The following is a 6635-nucleotide window of genomic DNA, read 5'->3' as shown; positions in this document are numbered from 1 at the left end:
TTAAAAAAAAAAAAAAAAAAAAAAAAAAAGAACTCGTATGCCCATGAGTTCAAAAGGGAAATACCACCCTCGGGATTTTCAAATTGGTGCAAAAACCCTCGGCAAGCCTGAGGTTTGAAAACCCTATTTGAAACCCTTCGGTTGGAATTCCCCTGTCCTACAATACATCCCTAGGTATATATGCAGTATATTTGAGAGTATATAGGACACTTATAATCTTATCGTATATTTTAAATTATATAAAAATATGTTTTCACTCTTTCATAATCAGACACTGCAGTCTTATAACCGACCATTTGTTAAGTCATTCTTTAACATATTTTCACTATGTAACTTATTTTATGCACGTGTGTTATATATCTTACATAACCTAGGGGTTATTTTATATGGTATCGAAGAAGTTCATATTGGATCAGGGATATTATATAACATTAATATGATATGTCTACTACAATATATATTTTTCTTCTACGGAATTATAAAAATAACTTATATACTGTACAAATTATCTCATTTACTTCCTTATATACATAGGATATCCAATATAATTGAAGTAGTTTATATAAAAACGAGATGTACATGTATCGTAATTTCGATAATTGATGATCCCGATGACATTCAGAATCATGCAAGGCTCAAGTATGTCGCAGCCCCACCTTGAGAGGGCAGCCTCTGATATGGCTGATATGCTTAGAGGAAATCTGTCTACGTCAGGGCGCCCTCCCCGACTTACTGCTTAATAAAGATTTGTTAATGGGTGTATGTGCCACGAACTCTCGTTTGAGAGTTGTCATATTTGTCTGCGCTCAGGTAATCTAAAAATGCTATCACAAAAACTCTTATTCGAAATGAAAGCAACATTGATAAACAAAAGTGTTTACCTTTTTTAAATGATGTTACATTTTTTGTGTCTTCACAATCTATTTCAATTCAGACAGGTCAAAACCGCTTTGTAACCTTCCTGTACGCTTCTGAGGGTATCTCATCCTCGATATCCAGGGGTTACGCTCACTTTCACTCTCTACACCTCCTGAATATGTCATAGCAAAATCGAAGGTTCAGTATGCAGCACCTTGAAGATAAAAAGAGCTGTTTGATTGGTCTCAGGTAAAAAAAAAACCTGACCAATCGCTATGCTAATACATGTCCTTTGAAAATTACAAAGGAGAGACGCCCGACTTCAAAGTCTGTCAATTATTACCGTTACGTGACCGCGAGATACTTTTGACGTATATCAAAGAATATTGCTGACATATTTCAGGGGTGTAGAGAGCGAAAGTGAGCGTAACCCCTGGATATCGAGGATGATTCCAGGGGTGTAGAGAGCGAAAGTGAGCGTAACCCCTGGATATCGAGGATGAGAGGATCTGAACAATTCCGTTCGTGGAGTTGTCATTATGGGCTCTCATAGTGAATTGGGTTACCAAGCGGTTTTGAAAGGTCTGCTTTTGATTCGATTTGTGTCTTCGCATTGATAGCAAGTTGTTAAAATAATAAGAGAAATGAAATTTGTAGCCGTCTACTTTAAGACAGGCCCGGATCCAGGATACGTGCGAAAAGCGGCGGGAAGTTATACAGGTACACTTGTAGTTCGATTAGCGGGTCACTTCTCCCAGATAAGTCAAAAGTATTGTCCTTTCGTTCTAATTAAAGTTAATATTCATGTTGTTATCTTGTTTGGAATAAAAATAATAGCAACAGCTTTCTTGGTTGTCTTGTCTGTCTCAATGTGCTTACTATAGAGCGGTTTATTACAAAATGTCCGGTAACTGTGTGCTTACTATAGGGCGGTTTATTACAAATGTCCGGTAACTGTGTGCTTACTATAGGGCGGTTAATTACAAATGTCCGGTAACTGTGTGTGTGCTTACTATAGGGCGGTTAATTACAAATGTCCGGTAACTGTGTAACTCAGAATAGAATAAAATACAAACGTATATGCACATATTAAAAACAAAACATAAGAAAGAGGCATTCTCGTTTAATTTATTAGCCTTTCAATATATGATCTGTCAAAAGACATCGAACTTTGGATTTTAACTTGTAAACATCCTCTTCCTTCATATCTTTACATAATAATGAAAATGAATACATGACTACTGATTAAATATAACATCACAATTAAAATATATAACTGGATTTATAAAGTAATAAACATGTCTAGAAACGGTTGAACTAAGATTCACAAAAATACTTTTATCAAACAACGCTTTATATCTGTAAGAAACGGTGACATTCAAAACGTATTCTTAGGACTTACAGACAGGGATGTCCACAAGCATAACATGAAGCAGATACACAGATATGAAACTCATATATATAAGTGTACATTATACATATGTGTAGAGGTGAAAAGGAGAGTCTGAGAATATCTAAAACATACTCTCAAGAGTCAATGAAAGCACCAAGAGAATTTAGAAGTGTCAACAAAATCATAATTCGATGGAATCGATTAAACTGGGGTAAATATGAACAAAGGAAAGATTTACATGAATACTCTTGAAACAAGACCTGAAGGACCCGTAGTAGTCATGACACCGCTCTCATGCTCAAGCATGGATTTAGTGCTGAAGCCGAATTTCGTGTTCCCGCTATAAACTTCTTTTTTTGGGGGNGGGGGATACCGAATACTGTTTTCAATGTTTACATTTACATTCGACCTTTTGGTCTTTTGACAGGATTTAAGCGAGTTACGAGAAAGTAGTTTCGAGCACAAAATCCATGCTTGAGCATGAGAACGGTTTTTCGGGTTCCAGGGGTCACGGAAAGGTAATTATAAACATCTTCTGTAAAATATGACCTTATTGCTTTTCTTCCATTAGAAAAGGTTTTGTCAGATTCATTTGGAAATTATATTTACCTTTTTTTGCTGATATTTTGTTCAGAATAATTTATATGTTAACTCAACTGGTATGGGCTAAGGAAAGAAACAAAAAATAATTCTATATCAAAATAAACACGTGTCACTGGGATGGAGATAAAATAATCAAAACAATTAATAATGACCACATGTATGTTAGTTACATGTATTACGAACATCAAAAGTTTGGAAAATTTGTAAATCTAATATAAAGAATTGTATATAGAAAGTACCGTATATTCTTGATACTTTTAATATATATTTTTTTAATCTCATATAACGTTTACATGTATGAAGCAGCTGTTTTAGGTCAGTTATATATACAGGTTATTGTCATATAGTTGTTTTTTTATATATGGTTGTATATACACCTGTCTCCGCGTCCGACTGACATGAATACAACACTGTTACCAATTTGACAGTTTGCGTGAACCAGGTTAGTCGGTCTCTTGCATTTAGACCCTTACTAACGCCAATGATTAGAGCACCAGAAATACTTCTTTCTCATCTGATTTTGATGATCGTTGTTTAAATTTCCTGCCAGATTGTAGTGTTCCGCGTTGGTCAGAGTTGACTGCACCAGGAACTTTTAACATCTCTGATATTTGATTGTACTAATTGTCTGTTTTGGATGCCGGTGGCTCCTCCTCCACACAGATGTACTTTCCACATACCGAACCTCTCCAGAGCCCTTGGTCAGTCATGCACGCAATGTCCCGACAGCTGGGCACACACATACAGCAGGGGAAAACCAGTCCCAGCCCGCACCACAGACAATACAGACCCATCATACGGGCAAGACCCTTGTCCCATGGGTAGTACCAGCGTGGGTCCGCCCCGTTGTCACAGCAGTGAGGCAAGCAACAGAATGCTTGCGCGTGAATGTCACTATCCACGTACGAAACGTCATCGCCTTCCGTTGGGATAGGTTGTCGGGTCGTTACCCTTGAGCTGTCGTCCATCATGTTGACTTACGAACTATTACATAGCTATATACGTGCATCAGACAATAAAATATGTATTCACTCACATTTTTACCGACCACAATGTAACAACTTGATAAAAGTCAGTGCACGTCAAGTTTCCGGTGTTGAGTAATACATGTAGTTACCCGCTATTTGTTGTGATCACGTGATCAAGCCAGGTAGCACTAAAGTCAGTCCCCGTACAGGTAGCACAAAGAAGAGATTACGGGTGGGAGGGTTTTTTGTTTCCAATGTGTTCCTGAATAACTAACGTTTATATGCATTATATAAAGTCTGTTTAAAAATAATTTTCATTATGCTTTATTGAGAACTCTCTGTATTTATTCAATCTCACTTTACATTCTCGCCACACAGGTAGGGCGTGTAGGCTTTAAAGGATCTCCGTACCACTGCCAACAAACGAAACTATACACTCGAAACTTAACGTTTCCGGCATGACTATAGCTTTGATAACACATTCTTTTAAAGAAAAGTGTACCTTGAGAGCAATTTGCGGTAAAAATGGTATTTGTGAATATGGTACACCAGCTATACATCTAGAGACGTATATACTACTACTATATGGCTTTATATGTCTCTGGTTACACCATGGATATCATCATTGGGGTGGCATTCTACCGAAATTAGATCTAAATCGCTGAAATGTGTAAAAATTACGCTGAACACCTCAGTCTCGGTCCAAATATAGCTGGCTTATTATCCCTGTGGTTACCTGTTTCTCAATGAACATCGATCGCGACCACATGAGTTCCTCATCGATCGGGCTGCCTGTGCAAGTCCGGTGTCTCATTGTCATGTACTCGTTGTACTTGGGTGTGAAAACTGTGCGTTATTAATCTTCAGCATATCGGCGCTCATCCAAGCCATGTCTATCCATGAAATATTGCTGAATCTATGAAATAATACTGAATCTATCTATAAAATATTGCTGAATCTATCTATGAAATATTGCTGAATCTGTCTATGAAATATTGCTGAATCTACCTATGAAATAATGCTGAATCTGTCCACGAAATAATGCTGAATCTGTTCATGAAATAATGCTTAATCTGTCCATGTATAATCTACTCTCTCTGTCATGTTTTATTTGATTGATGTTATTTTGTTGGACATCTTGTTACGCACTTTGTGTGTCAGAACGTAACGAAAAAAAATCTTGAAAATCTTGGAACCGTCAGCCATGTCATGCATGCGTTGCGGGTCTGATATGATTGGTAACACACAGTTGGTATACATGTATGACCTCATCAGTGTCATGTATATATAAATATCTGTCTCATCAACTTAACTATGGTAGTGTAGGTTATGCCACTCGAAATGATGATTGTGTTTTATGTGCCGCTTAATCAAAATTATTGTATGGTATAATTAAGAAAAAAATATGGTATCCTCAAATTTACAAGAATTTGTTAATATTTCTCATAAATATCCTATCATATCTTGTACAAAATACATGTAAACCATATAATGAACATGTATCAACATACATGTAAAGTTGTAAACGCATGCGTTCTACAGTTAACTGTTGTCGGCAATGTACTTTCTTCACATTTTTTCTGTACCATTTGTTTCTCTTTATTTTTCTGTGCCATCTCTTTCGTCGTATTTTTCTGTACCAAATGTTCAAATCGTGATACGTGAATATTAAAAAAATAAAATAAAAAATAACGAATTCCTGGGCGCGCGAAATCCTCCCTGGCACTCGTTCCTCGCTAGCAAACATAATATTTATCGACGTATTTCGGTACTTTTTGCTGTTACGATCGACCTGAAATTTTGCACACACCTAGGTAAGTACATACCATTAATGCATCGTAAGAAAAAAAACTATAAAAAATCGATTTACAAATTTCTGGGCGCGCGGAAATCTCCTTGGACACACATTCCTCACACATAGGCATCTTTTTAGACGTATTACGGTACTTTTTAGTGTTACGATCGACTTTAAATTTTGCATAGTGTTGGGTAAGTGTATAAATTTATTGTAATTCTCTTTATTTCCTCCTTTAAGAAGATTTTACAAACAGAATAATGTAGTTACAATGATAAATAATAAATGCAAAAAAATAGATGGTAAGGTAAAACTAGTGCACAATATAATTAGTTAACACAATAGGAATAGGTTAATCAATTTGAGTACAGTTTACAAAAGAATACATAATTAATAATGTTAAGAATGTTATACACAAAAGTATTGAATATTCATTCGAAGTATGCATTAAGCATTTTTGAAATATGATTGACTGATGCCATACGAAATTCTGTGAACTCTAATGTATTCAGTTCATACGTTATGTTGCCACCAATCAGTAGGTGGAATAATTCATAGTCTGAATGAGAGTGTAAATATACGCTAAACATAAGTTCACATGTACAATTGTATTAACGACTTGACACCACAACCACGGAATTATATGTTAGACGTTATCTAAGTCCGTGCCACAATCACATTGTAAAACTATGTGGGTATATATATCGTTATACATTTGTCCACATTTATGACACAATTCAGTTTTTTCTGAATGTCTTAGAGATACAATCAATTTCCATGTATGAATTCTCTGTTTTGAGGAAATTTTATTAACAATTTCCACAATATACATGTATGAGGAGCCAAATTATCATGAACAAATATAAATCTGCAGAAATCGCGGTCACCACTCATTCCCTCCTTCCATGCTTTTTCTTCATATAACTGTACAGTATGCTTTACTTTCGCTTTCCATGTGCTTTTCACTGGAAATAATCCACTTGATAAACATTCTTGTACTAATTTGTATAAATAATAT

Source organism: Mizuhopecten yessoensis, unplaced genomic scaffold (genome assembly GCF_002113885.1).
Source record: "Mizuhopecten yessoensis strain PY_sf001 unplaced genomic scaffold, ASM211388v2 scaffold4999.3, whole genome shotgun sequence".
Classification (NCBI taxonomy): domain Eukaryota; kingdom Metazoa; phylum Mollusca; class Bivalvia; order Pectinida; family Pectinidae; genus Mizuhopecten; species Mizuhopecten yessoensis.
The sequence above is the reverse complement of the archived record's forward strand: the minus strand, read 5'-3'. Positions refer to the sequence as shown.